Source organism: Somniosus microcephalus, chromosome 8 (assembly GCF_052327205.1).
Source record: "Somniosus microcephalus isolate GS21.2 chromosome 8, FLI_Smic_1.0, whole genome shotgun sequence".
NCBI classification, from domain to species: domain Eukaryota; kingdom Metazoa; phylum Chordata; class Chondrichthyes; order Squaliformes; family Somniosidae; genus Somniosus; species Somniosus microcephalus.
This window is the reverse complement of record NC_140994.1, coordinates 111,157,197-111,172,532: the sequence shown is the minus strand read 5'-3', so window position 1 is coordinate 111,172,532 and position 15,336 is coordinate 111,157,197.

Below are 15,336 nucleotides of genomic sequence, written 5' to 3'. Positions count from 1 at the left end.
AGGCAGTGATGAATGGAAATATTTCATCACATCCTGAACTCTCACCCCGTATCGCTGTGTCATCTCCCGAACTATCACCCTCGTATCGCTGTGTCACCTGAACTCTCACCCCCGTATCGCTGAGAATGCTGAACTCTCACCCCCGTATCGCTGTGTCTCCTGAACTCTCACCTCCATATCGCTGTGTCTCCTGAAATCACACCCCTGTATCACTGTGTCTCCTGAACTCTCACCCCGTATAACTGTGTCATCTCCTGAACTCTCACCCTCGTATCGCTGTGTCTCCTGAACTCTCACTCCCGTATCGCTGAGTCTCCTGAACTCTCACCCCCGTACCTCTGTGTCTCCTGAACTCTCACCCCCGCATCACTGTGTCATCTCCTGAACTCTCACCCCTGTATCGCTGTGTCTCCTGAACTCTCACCCCCGTATCGCTGTGTCTCCTGAACTCTCACCCCGTATCGCTTTGTCATCTCCTGGACTCTCACTCCTGTATCGCTGTTTCTCCTGAAATCTCACCCCCGTATCACTGTGTCTTCTCCTGAACTCTCATCCCCGTGTCGCTGTGTCATCTCCTGATATCTCACCCTCGTATCGCTGTGTCATCACCTGATCTCTCACCCCTCTATCGCTGTGTCTCCTGAACTCTTACGCCTGTATCGCTGTGTCTCCTGAACTCACACCCCCATATCGCTGTTTCGCCTGAACTCTCACCCCCGTATCACTGTGTCATCTCCTGAACTCTCACTCCCGTATCATTGTGTCTCCTAAACTCTCACCGCAGCATCGCTGTGTCTCCTGAACACACACCCCCATATCGCTGTGTCTCCTAATCTCTCACCCCCGTATCACTGTGTCATCTCCTGAAATCTCACTCCCGTATCGCTGTATCTCCTGAGCTCTCACACCCGTATCACTGTGTCTCCTGAACTCTCACCCGAGTATCGCTGAGTCTCCGGAACTCTCACCCCCGTATCGCTGTGTCTCCTGAACTCTCACACCCGTATCACTGTGTCATCTCCTGATCTCTCACCCCTATATCGCTGTGTCTCCTGAAATCTCACCCACGTCTCGCTGTGTCTCCTGAACTCTCACCCCGTATCACTGTGTCATCTCCTGAACTCTCACCCTCGTATCGCTGTGTCATCTCCTGAACTCCCCCCCGTAAAGCTGTGTCTCCTGAACACTCACCCCCTTATCGCTATGTCTCCTGAAATCTAACCCCCGTATCATTCTGTCTCCTGAACTCTCACCCCCATATCGCTGAGTCTCCAGAACTCTCACCCCCGTATCGCTGTGTCTCCTGAACTCTCACCCCCATATCACTGTGTCATCTCCTGAACTCCCACCCCTGTATCGCTGTGTCTCCTGAACCCTCACCCCCGTATCGCTATGTCTCCTGAACTCTCACCCCGTATCTCTGTGTCATCTCCGAAACTCTCACTCCCGTATCGCTGTGTCTCCTGAACTCTCACCCCGTATCACTGTGTCATCTCCTGAACTCACACCCCAGTATCGCTGTGTCTCCTGAAATCTCACCCCCGTATCATTGTGTCTCCTGAAATCTCACCCCCGTATCTCTGTGTCATCTCCGAAACTTTCACTCCCGTATCGCTGTGTCTCCTGAACTCTCACCCTCGTATCACTGTGTCATCTCCTGAACTCTCACCCCCGTATCGCTGTATCATCTCCTGAACGCTCTTCCCCGTATCACTGTGTCATCTCTTGAACACTCACCCCCCTATCATTGTTTCATCTCTTGAACTCTCGCCCCCGTATCACTGTGCCATCTCTTGAACACTCACCCCCGTATCGCTGAGTCTCCTGAACTCTCACCCCCGTATATCTGTGTCTCCTGAAATCTCACCCCAGTATCGCTGTGTCTCCTGACCTCCCACGCTCATATCGCTGTGTCTCCTGAACTCTCACCCCACTATCACTTTATCTCCTGAACTCTCACCACCGTATCACTGTGTCTCCTGAACTCTCACCCCCGTATCACTGTGTCTCCTGAACTCTCACCCCCGTATCGCTGTGTCTCCTGAACTCTCACTACAAGATCACTGTTTCTCCTGAACTCTCACCCTCGTATCGCTGTGTCTCCTGAAATCTCGCCCCCGTATCGCTGAAAATGCTGAACTCTCACCCCCGTATCGCTGTGTCTCCTGAACTCTCACCTCCATATCGCTGTGTCTCCTGAAATCACCCCCCCGTATCACTGTGTCTCCTGAACTCTCACCCCGTATAACTGTGTCATCTCCTGAACTCTCACCCTCGTATCGCTGTGTCTCCTGAACTCTCACTCCCGTATCGCTGAGTCTCCTGAACTCTCACCCCCGTACCTCTGTGTCTCCTGAACTCTCACCCCCGCATCACTGTGTCATCTCCTGAACTCTCACCCCTGTATCGCTGTGTCTCCTGAACTCTCACCCCCGTATCGCTGTGTCTCCTGAACTCTCACCCCGTATCGCTTTGTCATCTCCTGGACTCTCACTCCTGTATCGCTGTGTCTCCTGAAATCTCACCCCCGTATCACTGTGTCTTCTCCTGAACTCTCACCCCCGTATCGCTTTGTCATCACCGGAACTCTCATCCCCGTGTCGCTGTGTCATCTCCTGATATCTCACCCTGGTATCGCTGTGTCATCACCTGATCTCTCACCCCTCTATCGCTGTGTCTCCTGAACTCTTACGCCTGTATCGCTGTGTCTCCTGAACTCACACCCCCATATCGCTGTTTCGCCTGAACTCTCACCCCCGTATCACTGTGTCATCTCCTGAACTCTCACTCCCGTATCATTGTGTCTCCTAAACTCTCACCGCAGTATCGCTGTGTCTCCTGAACTCACACCCCCATATCGCTGTGTCTCCTAATCTCTCACCCCCGTATCACTGTGTCATCTCCTGAAATCTCACTCCCGTATCGCTGTATCTCCTGAGCTCTCACACCCGTATCACTGTGTCTCCTGAACTCTCACCCGAGTATCGCTGAGTCTCCGGAACTCTCACCCCCGTATCGCTGTGTCTCCTGAACTCTCACCCCCGTATCACTGTGTCATCTCCTGATCTCTCACCCCTATATCGCTGTGTCTCCTGAAATCTCACCCACGTCTCGCTGTGTCTCCTGAACTCTCACCCCGTATCACTGTGTCATCTCCTGAACTCTCACCCTCGTATCGCTGTGTCATCTCCTGAACTCCCCCCCGTAAAGCTGTGTCTCCTGAACAATCACCCCCTTATCGCTATGTCTCCTGAAAGCTAACCCCCGTATCATTCTGTCTCCTGAACTCTCACCCCCATATCGCTGAGTCTCCAGAACTCTCACCCCCGTATCGCTGTGTCTCCTGAACTCTCATCCCCATATCACTGTGTCATCTCCTGAACACTCACCCCTGTATCGCTGTGTCTCCTGAACCCTCACCCCCGTATCGCTATGTCTCCTGAACTCTCACCCCGTATCTCTGTGTCATCTCCGAAACTCTCACTCCCGTATCGCTGTGTCTCCTGAACTCTCACCCCGTATCACTGTGTCATCTCCTGAACTCACACCCCAGTATCGCTGTGTCTCCTGAAATCTCACCCCCGTATCATTGTGTCTCCTGAAATCTCACCCCCGTATCGCTGTGTCTGCCGAAATCTCACCCTCGTGTCGCTGTGTCTCCTGAACTCTCACCCTCGTATCACTGTGTCATCTCCTGAACTCTCACCCCCGTATCGCTGTATCATCTCCTGAACGCTCTTCCCCGTATCACTGTGTCATCTCTTGAACACTCACCCCCCTATCATTGTTTCATCTCTTGAACTCTCGCCCCCGTATCACTGTGCCATCTCTTGAACACTCACCCCCGTATCGCTGAGTCTCCTGAACTCTCACCCCCGTATCGCTGTGTCTCCTGAAATCTCACCCCAGTATCGCTGTGTCTCCTGACCTCCCACGCTCATATCGCTGTGTCTCCTGAACTCTCACCCCACTATCACTTTATCTCCTGAACTCTCACCACCGTATCACTGTGTCTCCTGAACTCTCACCCCCGTATCACTGTGTCTCCTGAACTCTCACCCCCGTATCGCTGTGTCTCCTGAACTCTCACTACAAGATCACTGTTTCTCCTGAACTCTCACCCCCGTATCGCTGTGTCTCCTGAAATCTCGCCCCCGTATCGCTGAGTCGTCTCCTCAACTCTCACCCCCGTATTGCTGTGTCATCTCCTGAACTTTCACCCCCGTCTCACTGTGTCCTGAACTCTCACCCTCGTATCGCCGTGTCTCCTGAACTCTCAACCCCTTACCACTGTGTCTCCTGAACTCACACCCCCGTATCGCTGTGTCTCCTGAACTCTCACCCCCGTATCAATTTGTCATCTCCTGAACTCTCACCCCTGTATCGCTGTGTCTCCTGAACTCTCACCCCCGTATCGCTGTGTCTCCTGAACTCTCACCCCGTATTGCTGTGTCATCTCCGGAACTCTCACTCCCGTATCGCTGTGTCTCCTGAACTCTCATCCCTGTATCACTGTGTCATCTCCTGAACTCTCACTCTCGTATCGCTGTATCTCCTGAGCTCTCACACCCGTATCACTGTGTCTCCTGAACTCTCACCCGAGTATCGCTGAGTCTCCGGAACTCTCACCCCCGTATCGCTGTGTCTCCTGAACTCTCACCCCCGTATCACTGTGTCATCTCCTGATCTCTCACCCCTGTATCGCTGTGTCTCCTGAACTCTCACCCCCGTATCACTGTCTCCTCATATCTCACCCTCGTATCGCTGTATCACCTCCTGAACTCACACCCACGTATCGCTGTGTCTCCTGAACTCTCACCCCCGTATCACTGTGTCATCTCCTGAACTCTCACCCCCGTATCATTGTGTCTCCTGAACTCACACCCCCGTATCGCTGTGTCTCCCGAACTCTCACCCTCGTGTCGCTGTGTCTCCTGAACTCTCACCACAAGATCACTGTTTCTCTTGAACTCTCACCTCCATATCGCTCTGTCTCCTGATCTTTCACCCCCGTATCACTGTGTCATCTCCTGAAATCTCACCCCCGTATCACTGTGTCTCCTGAACTCTCACCCCCGTATCGCTGTGTCTCCTGAAATCTCGCTCCGTATCGCTGAGTCGTCTCCTCAGCTCTCACCCCCGTACTGCTGTGTCATCTCCTGAACTTTCACACCCGTCTCACTGTGTCCTGAGCTCTCACCCCCGTATCGCCGTGTCTCCTGAACTCTCAACCGCTTATCACTGTGTCTCCTGAACTCACACCCCCGTATCGCTGTGTCTCCTGAACTCTCACCCCCGCATCAATGTGTCATCTCCTGAACTCTCACCCCTGTATCGCTGTGTCTCCTGAACTCTCACCCCCGTATCGCTGTGTCTCCTGAACTCTCACCCCGTATCGCTGTGTCATCTCCGGAACTCTCACTCCCGCATCGCTGTGTCTCCCGAACTCTCACCCCTGTATCACTGTGTCATCTCCTGAACTCTCACCCTCGTATCGCTGTGTCATCTCCTGAACTCTCACCCCTGTATCGCTGTGTCTCCTGAAATATCACCCCCGTATCACTGTCTCCTGATATCTCACCCTCGTATCGCTGTGACACCTCCTGAACTCACACCCACGTATCGCTGTGTCTCCTGAACTCTCACCCCCGTATCACTGTGTCATCTCCTGAACTCTCACCCCCGTATCATTGTGTCTCCTGAACTCTCACCCCTGTATCGCTGTGTCTCCCGAACTCTCACCCTCGTGTCGCTGTGTCTCCTGAACTCTCACCCTCATATCACTGTGTCATCTCCTGAACTCTCACCCCCGTATCACTGTGTCATCTCTTGAACTCTCACCCCCTTATCACTGTGTCATCTCTTGAACTCTCACCCCTGTATCAATGTGTCATCTCTTGAACTCTCACCCCCGTATCGCTGTGTCTCCTGAACTCTCACCACAATATCACTGTGTCTCCTGAACTCTCATCCCCGTATCGCTGTATCATCTCCTGAACTCTCACCCCCGGATCACTGTGTCATCTGCTGAACTCTCACCCCCGTATCGCAGTGTCTTCTCCTGAACTCTCACACTCGTATCACTGTGTCAGCTCTTGAACTCTCACACCCGTATCGCTGTGTCTCCTGAAATCTCACGCCCCTATCGCTGTGTCTCCTGAACTCTCACCCCGTATCGCTGTGTCTCCTGAGCTCTCACCCCCGTATCGCTGTGTCTCCTGAACTCTCACCCCAGTATCACTGTGTCATCTCCTTAACTCTCACCCCGTATCATTGTGTCTCCTGAACTCTCACCCCTGTATCGCTGTGTCTGCTGAACTCTCACCCCCGTATCGCTGTCTCCTGAACTCTCACCCCCGTATCGCTGTGTCTCCTGAACTCTCACCCTCGTATCGCTGTGTCTCCTGAACTCGCACCCTCGTACCTTTGTGTCATCTCCTGAACTCTCACCCCCCGTATCGCTGTGTCTCCTGAACTCTCACCCCCGTGTCACTGTGTCTCCTGAACTCTCACCCTCGTATCTCTGTGTTATTAAATCCGTGTGTTAATGTAGACACGGAATGCAGGAGTTGGTTTAACAAGTGTTTACTGAATGGAGACAGTCTGGAAACTGAAGCTACAGTAGCCTGCCAGGGCCTTTTATACAGGGATGTTCACTGCCGGTACTGCAGTCTGAGACCAGTTATTCCCTTAAAGGGACATACACTAGATTTCCTCCCCTTCTGGATGAACAGTACTGTGTGGAGGACTGGTTTCACTGTCACCTTGAAGTCCCCACAGATGCAAACCTTCCTTGGCTCCTCAGACTTATTGTTTAATGTTTTCTTCATGATAGGAACGATGGGTGTCGCCCACTCGCTCCAGTCTACCTTAGATAACACACCTGCATTCTCCAGCTCTGCCTCGATGGCTGGGCGAATTGCATATGGTACCGGTCTAGCTTTGAAAAACTTGGGAATTGCATTCTCCTTTATTTTTATCGAGGCGGTTACGCCTTTAAGAGTGCCCAGTTCTTGTTGAAATACCTCTTTGGCGTCAGCTAAGATTGTTGACAATCGTCCAGGAGTGATGTCGTCATCCTTTTTACCAGCCATCGTCAGTGCCTGAATGGAGTGCCAGTCTAAAATTATCTTTCTGATCCATTCACGTCCCAATAACAGTGGTCCACCATCTTGCAGAATGTAGAGATACAATTTCCGTATTTTCTTGCCGTTGTATTCGACAGGCACCCTTATTTTTCCTCTGTGGTATACGTTTTGCCCCGTATACGTCCTCAAGACAATGGATGTCTCTCTCAAGAGTATGTGTGAGAATAGCCGCTCATAGTCTCGTTGATTCATGACGGTTAGAGCTGATCCTGTATCCAATTCCATTTTGACTTGAGACCCTGAGGCGTGAGGGTGACCCAAATGGTTCGGTGATCCTCTTTTGCGATTACGTTGTGAAGTTTGAGACAGCTTAGTCTCTTGTTCCCAGATTCACTATCGCTCATCTGGTCTTCGGAAGTACTGTCCGTCATCTTTTGTACTTTCCTGTACGGTTCCTTAGTAGCCTTTTTATTGTTGTCGGTCTTCTTCTCAGACCTGCAAACTCGTGCAATGTGCCCCATCTTTCCACATTGCCTGCATATTTTGTCTTTGGACCAGCAGTCCTTCTGATCATGGTTTGTTCTGCCGCAGCGATAACATTTTGCAAATCACCGTGTCATTTCGTGGGTGCCGTATTCCTGTGGCTTTTGTTGTATTTCCGCAGCTCCCCTTGCTGCTGCTTCGTACGATACTGCCACGCTGAAAGCCTTACCTAGCGTCAGCTCTTTCTCTGAGAGTAACCTCTTCTGGGTTCCTTCACTCAGGAGTCCACAGACAAATTTGTCCCGTAAGGTATCTGCCAGTCCTGCTCCGAACTGGCAGTGCTTTGATAGCTTGCGTAGTTCCGTAAGGTAATCAGCATTGCTCTCATTTTTATGCTGATTTCTCCTGTGGAATTTAAATCTTTCTGCTATCAGCAGCGGTGTAGGATTTAGGTGTTCCTGTAGGATAGCAACAATTTCGGTAAAACTCTTCGCCTTCGGTTTGGCTGGAGTAATCAGGTCCCGCAATAGGCCGTACGCTCTTGCGCCCATTAAATTTAGCAATACCGATGCCTTTTTCTCCTCGGCTATTTCATTTGCCTCGCAATATACCTCGACTCTTTCCCCATACGTGGTCCAGTCTTCTATTGCATTATTGAAGGCAGTGATAGCGCCAGTCTTTGGCATCTTGAAAACCTAAGATGGCGTCTCCCGCACTTTTCCTTCATCCCCGATGGATCAAAATGGCGCCTCCCGCGCTTTTCCTTCTTCCCCGCCCAGTTAAGATGGCGCCTCCCACGCATTCTCACTGCTGCCGCTGCTGTCAACGCCGCTCTCCGCGTTATTTTTATTTTTAACCGTTCCCGTCATGGAGCGGACCCTCTGGGACACTTCCCTACCTCTTCTTAGGTCCGAACACTGCCCGGCTGCGAAGCACCGGCCGCGCCCTGTGTGCTCCACCCTCTCTCTCTCTCTTTGCTTCCCGACTCGCTGCCCGGCCCCGTTGCAGAGCCACTAGATCGAGCTCTAGCCCGCCGCAGCCCAGGAAGGATCAGTGCACTACCTGCCACCAGCCCGACTAGCTGGGAAACCACAGACTGGGGAACGAACCCTGCTCTTGACCGTCTCCCCTGCAAGTTTTCAATCCGATGATTTGGACGGCGGTTGCCCACCGTCGACGCCCGTTTCTTGAATTTCTTTGGATTATTTTTCTTTTTCTTTTCTGGCTACGACCTTCAATAAGGTCGTCTGAGGTGCTGCCGAGTTGCAGTTAAGTTCGTTTCTTACTCGTCGCCAGTATTAAATCCGTGTGTTAATGGGGACACGGAATGCAGGAGTTGGTTTAACAAGTCTTTACTGAATGGAGACAATCTGGAAACTGAAAGTACAGAAGCCTGCCAGGGCCTTTTATACAGGGATGGTCACTGCCGGTACTGCAGTCTGAGACCAGTTATTCCCTTAAAGGGACATACACAACATGTGTCAGCTCCTGAACTCTCACCCTCGTATCGCTGTGTCTCCTGAACTCTCACCCTCGAATCACTGTGTCATCTCCTGAACTCTCACCCCCGTATCATTGTGTCTCCAGAAATCTCACCCTCGCATCGCAGTGTTTCCTGAACTCTCAACCTCGTATCGCTGTGTCATCTCCTGAAATCTCACTCCTGTGTCGCTGTGTCTCCTGAACTCTCACCCCGTATCGCTGTGTCATCTCCTGCAATCTCACTCCTGTATCGCTGTGTCTCCTGAAGTCTCACTCCTGTATCGCTGTGTCTCCTGAACTCTCAACCCCGTATCGCTGTGTCATCTCCTGAACTCAAACCCCCGTATCGCTGTGTCTCCTGAAATCTCACCCTCGTATCACTGTGTCATCTCCAGAACTCTCACCCCCGTATCGCTGTATCATCTCCGGAACTCGCACCCCCGTATCGCTGTGTCATCTCCTGAACTCTAACCCCTGTATCGCTGTGTCTCCTGAACTCACACCCCCGTATCGCTGTGTCTCCTGAAATCTCACCCCTGTATCACTGTGTCATCTCCTGAACTCTCACACCCGTATCATTGAGTCTCCTGAACTCTCACCCTCGCATCGCTGTGTCTCCTAAAATCTCACCCCGTATCGCTGTGTCATCTCCTGAACTCTCACTCCCGTATCGCTGTGTCTCCTGAACTCTCACCCCGTATCGCTGTGTCATCTCCTGAACTATCACCCTCGTATCGCTGTGTCTCCTGAACTCTCACCCCCATATCGCCGTGTCTCCTGAAATCACACCCCCGTATCGCTGTGTCTCCTGAACTCTCACCCCGTATAACTGTGTCATCTCCTGAACTCTCACCCTCGTATCGCTGTGTCTCCTGAACTCTCACCCCGTATCACTGAGAATCCTAAAATCTCACCCCCGTATCGCTGTGTCTCCTGAACTCTCACCCCCATATCGCTGTGTCTCCTGAAATCACAACCCCGTATCGCTGTGTCTCCTGAACTCTCACCCCGTATAACTGTGTCATCTCCTGAACTCTCACCCTCGTATCGATGTGTCTCCTGAACTCTCACCCCGTATCGCTGAGTCTCCTAAACTCTCACCCCGTACCTAGTTGTCTCCTGAACTCTCACCCCCATATCACTGTGTCATCTCCTGAACTCTCACCCCTGTATCGCTGTGTCATCTCCTGAACTATCACCCTCGTATCGCTGTGTCTCCTGAACTCTCACCCCCATATCGCCGTGTCTCCTGAAATCACCCCCCCGTATCGCTGTGTCTCCTGAACTCTCACCCCGTATAACTGTGTCATCTCCTGAACTCTCACCCTCGTATCGCTGTGTCTCCTGAACTCTCACCCCGTATCACTGAGAATCCTAAAATCTCACCCCCGTATCGCTGTGTCTCCTGAACTCTCACCCCCATATCGCTGTGTCTCCTGAAATCACACCCCCGTATCGCTGTGTCTCCTGAACTCTCACCCCGTATAACTGTGTCATCTCCTGAACTCTCACCCTCGTATCGATGTGTCTCCTGAACTCTCACCACGTATCGCTGAGTCTCCTAAACTCTCACCCCGTACCTAGTTGTCTCCTGAACTCTCACCCCCATATCACTGTGTCATCTCCTGAACTCTCACCCCTGTATCGCTGTGTCTCCTGAACTCTCACCCCCGTATCACTGTGCCTCCTGAACTCTCACCCCCGTATCACTGTGTCATCTCCTGAACTCTCACTCCCGTATCGCTGTGTCTCCTGAAATCTCACCCAAGTATCACTGTGTCATCTCCTGAACTCTCAATCCTATATCGCTGTGTCTCCTGAACTCTCGCCCCGTATCGCTGTGTCATCACCTGAACTCTCACCCCGCATCGCTGTGTCTCCTGAACTCTCACTCCTGTATCGCTGTGTCTCCTGAAATCTCACCCAAGTATCACTGTGTCATCTCCTGAACTCTCAATCCTATATCGCTGTGTCTCCTGAACTCTCGCCCCGTATCGCTGTGTCATCACCTGAACTCTCACCCCGTATCGCTGTGTCATCTACTGCAATCGCACTCCCGTATCGCTGTGTCTCCTGAACTCTCACTCCTGTATCGCTGTGTCCCCTGAACTCTCACTCCTGTATCGCTGTGTCTCCTGAACTCTCGCCCCGTATCGCTGTGTCATCTCTGGAACTCTCACCCTCGTATCGCTGTGTCATCTCCTGAACTCTCACCCCCGTATCGCTGTGTCTCCTGAACTCTCACCTTCGTATCGCTGTGTCATCTCCGGAACTCTCACCCCCGTATCGCGGCGTCATCTCCTGATCTCTAACCCCTGTATCGCTGTGTCTCCTGAACACTCACCCCCGTATCACTGTGTCTCCTAAACTCACACCCCCGTATCGCTGTGTCTCCTGAACTCTCACCCCGTATCGCTGGGTCATCTGCTGAACTCTCACCCCCATATCGCTGTGTCTCCTGAAATCACATCCCCGTATCGCTGTGTCTCCTGAACTCTCACCCCGTATAACGGTGTCTTCTCCTGAACTCTCACCCTCGTATCGCTGTGTCTCCTGAACTCTCACCCCGTATCGCTGAGAATCCTGAACTCTCACCCCCGTATCGCTGTGTCTCCTGAACTCTCACCCCCATATCGCTGTGTCTCCTGAAATCACATCCCCGTATCGCTGTGTCTCCTGAACTCTCATCCCGTATAACTGTGTCTTCTCCTGAACCCTTACCCTCATATCGCTGTGTCTCCTGAACTCTCACCCCGTATCGCTGAGTCTCCTAAACTCTCACCCCGTACCTCTTTGTCTCCTGGACTCTCACCCCCGTTTCACTGTGTCATCTCCTGAACTCTCACCCCTGTATCGCTGTGTCTCCTGAACTCTCACCACCATATCGCTGTGCCTCCTGAACTCTCACCCCGTATTGCTGTGTCTCCTGAACTCTCACTCCTGTATCGCTGTGTCTCCTGAAATCTCACTCCCGTATCACTGTGTCATCTCCTGAACTCTCAATCCTATATCGCTGTGTCTCCTGAACTCTCACCCCGTATCGCTGTGTCATCTCCTGAACTCTCACCCCCGTATCGCTTTGTCATCTCCGGAAATCTCATCCCCGTATCGCTGTGTCATCTCCTGATATCTCACCCTCGTATCGCTGTGTCATCTCCTGAACTCTCTCCCCTGTATCGCTGTGTCTCCTGAACTCTCACCCCCGTATCATTGTGTCATCTCCTGAAATCTCACTCCCGTATCATTGTGTCTCTTAAAATCTCAACCCCGTATCGCTGTGTCACCTGAACTCACCCCCCCATATCGCTGTGTCTCCTGAACTCTCTCCCCTGTATCACTGTGTCATCTCCTGAACTCTCACTCCCGTATCACTGTGTCTCCTGAAATCTCAACCCCGTATCGCTGAGTCTCCTGAACTCACATGCCCGTATCGCTGTGTCTCCTGAACTCTCAACCCGTATCACTGTGTCATCTCCTGAACTCTCAATCCTATATCGCTGTGTCTCCTGAACTCTCACTCCCGTATCACTGTTTCATCTCCTGAACTCTCACCCCTGTGTCGCTGTGTCTCCTGAAATCTCACCCCCGTATCGCTGTGTCTCCTGAACTCTCACCCCGTATCGCTGTGTCATCTCCGGAACTCTCACTCCCGTATCGCTGTGTCTCCTGAACTCTCACCCCCGTATCACTGTGTCATTTCCTGAAGTCACAACCTGGTATCAATGTGTCATCTCCTGACCTCTCAACCCGTATCACAGTGTCTCCCGAACTCTCACCCTCGTGTCGCTGTGTCTCCTGAACACTCACCCCCATATCGCTGTATCATCTCCTGAACTCTCACACCCGTATCACTGTGTAACCTCTTGAACTCTCACCCCCGTATCCCTGTGTCATCTCTTGTACTCTCACCCCGTATCACTGTGTCATCTCTTGAACTCTCACCCCCGTATCGCTGTGTCTCCTGAAATCTCACCCCCATATCGCTGTGTCTCCTGAAATCTCACCCCATTATCGTTGTGTCTCCTGAACTCCCACGCTCGTAGCGCTGTGTCTCCTGAACTCTTACCCCAATATCACTGTATCTCCTGAACTCTCACCACCGTATCACTGTGTCTCCTGAACTCTCACCCGGGTATCACTGTGTCTCCTGAACTCTCACCCCTGTATCGCTGTGTCTCCTCAACTCTCACGCCTGTATCGCTGTGTCTGCTGAACTCACAACCCCATATTGCTGTGTCTCCTGAACTCTCACCCCCATATCACTGTGTCATCTCCTGAACTCTCACTCCCGTATCATTGTATCTCCTAAATTCTCACCCCCGTGTCGCTGTGTCTCCTGAACTCACACTCCCATATCGCTGTGTCTCCTGATCTCTCACCCCCGTATCACTGTCTCATCTCCTGAACTCTCACTCCCGTATCGCTGTGTCTCCTGAACTCTCACCCCCGTATCGCTGAGTCTCCTGAACTCACATCCCCTTGTCACTGTGTCATCTCCTGAAGTCTCACACTCATATCGCTGTGTTTCCTGAACTGTCACCCCGGTATCACTGTGTCTCCTGAACTCTCACCCCAGTATCGCTGAGTCTCCTGAACTCTCACCCCCGTATCGCTGTGTCTCCTGAACTCTCACCCCCGTATCACTGTGTCATCTCCTGAACTCTCACCCCTGTGATGCTGTGTCTCCTGAAATCTCACCCCCGTATCGCTGTGTCTCCTGAACTCTCACCCTCGTATTGCTATGTCATCTCCTGAACTCTCACCCCCGTTTCGCTGTGTCTCCTGAATGCTCACACCCGTATCGCTGTGTCTCCTGAAATCTATCCCCCGTATCACTGTGTCTCCTGAACTCTCACCCCCGTATCACTGAGTCTCTAGAACTCTCACCCCGGTATCGCTGTGTCTCCTGAACTCTCAACCCCGTTTCACTGTGTCATCTCCTGAACTCTCACCCCTGTATCGCTGTGTCTCCTGAACTCTCACCCCCATATCTCTGTGTCTCCTGAACTCTCACCCCGTATCACTGTGTCATCTCCGGAACTCTCACTCCCGTATCGCTGTGTCTCCTGAACTCTCACCCCCGTATCATTGAGTCATCTCCTGAACTCTCATCCTCGTATCGCTGTGTCATCTGCTGAACTCTCACCCCCGTATCGCTGTGTCTCCTGAATTCTCACCCCTGTAACACTGTGTCATGTCCTGACCTCTCAACCCTGTATCACATTGTCTCCTGAACTCTCACCCCCGTATCGCTGTGTCTCCCGAAATCTCACCCTCGTGTCGCTGTGTCTCCTGAGCTCTCACCCTTGTATCACTGTGTCATCTCCTGAACACTCACCCCCGTATCGCTGTATCATCTCCTGAACTCTCACACCCGTATCACTGTGTCATCTCTTGAACTCTCACACCCGTATCACTGTGTCATCTCTTGAACTCTCACCCCCGTATCACTGTGTCATCTCTTGAACTCTCACCCCCGTATCGCTGTGTCTCCTGAAATCTCACCCCAGTATCGCTGTCTCCTGAACTCCCACGCTCGTATCGCTGTGTCTCCTGAGCTCTCACCCCAATATCACTGTATCTCCTGAACTCTCACCACCGTATCACTGTGTCTCCTGAACTCTCACCCCCGTATCACTGTGTCTCCTTACCTCTCACCCCCGTATCGCTTTGTCTCCTGAACTCTCACCCCGTATCGCTGGGTCATCTGCTGAACTATCACCCTCATATCGCTGTGTCTCCTGAAATCACACCCCCGTATCGCTGTGTCTCCTGAACTCTCACCCCCATATCGCTGTGTCTCCTGAAATCACATCCCCGTATCGCTGTGTCTCCTGAACTCTCACCCCGTATAACTGTGTCTTCTCCTGAACTCTCACCCTCGTATCGCTGTGTCTCCTGAACTCTCACCCCGTATTGCTGAGAATCCTGAACTCTCACCCCCGTATCGCTGTGTCTCCTGAACTCTCACCCCCATATCGCTGTGTCTCCTGAAATCACATCCCCGTATCGCTGTGTCTCCTGAACTCTCATCCCGTATAACTGTGTCTTCTCCTGAACCCTTACCCTCATATCGCTGTGTCTCCTGAACTCTCACCCCGTATCGCTGAGTCTCCTAAACTCTCACCCCGTACCTCTTTGTCTCCTGAACTCTCACCCCCGTTTCACTGTGTCATCTCCTGAACTCTCACCCCTGTATCGCTGTGTCTCCTGAACTCTCACCCCGTATTGCTGTGTCTCCTGAACTCTCACTCCTGTATCGCTGTGTCTCCTGAAATCTCAC